Source organism: Penaeus monodon, chromosome 19 (assembly GCF_015228065.2).
Source record: "Penaeus monodon isolate SGIC_2016 chromosome 19, NSTDA_Pmon_1, whole genome shotgun sequence".
In the NCBI taxonomy this organism is placed as follows: domain Eukaryota; kingdom Metazoa; phylum Arthropoda; class Malacostraca; order Decapoda; family Penaeidae; genus Penaeus; species Penaeus monodon.
Genome location: NC_051404.1, coordinates 31,325,642 through 31,326,050, shown reverse-complemented (window position 1 = coordinate 31,326,050; position 409 = coordinate 31,325,642).

Below are 409 nucleotides of genomic sequence, written 5' to 3'. Positions count from 1 at the left end.
GGTTAATCATTACTCCATAAAAATAAAATTTAATATTTTTACTGAATAAAGGGGGGGGGGACTTCGGAGTGAAAAAGGGAAAGTAGGTTACTTTGTATTCTTGGTTATTGCAAAAATTGGAAAAGGTTTTTTTTTTTTCAAAACTAAACACTTAGTTGCCAAGATGTTTTTACAGTGTTAAATTTTTCATGCATTTGCTAAAGGTATTTCCTTGGTGTGATTTCTGTGCTATTTGGTTTTGCAAAAAAAATTTTTTTAATGCTGTATTTTTAGTATCATAACAAGGGATGTGAATAATTATGATGAGTCAATAAAAAATGGGATAGAAAAAATCATATTTTCGTATTTATTTAATGGGATAAAGGCTATTTGAGAATGTGTGAAAGATTGCAAAAGTTTTGTTTATGGC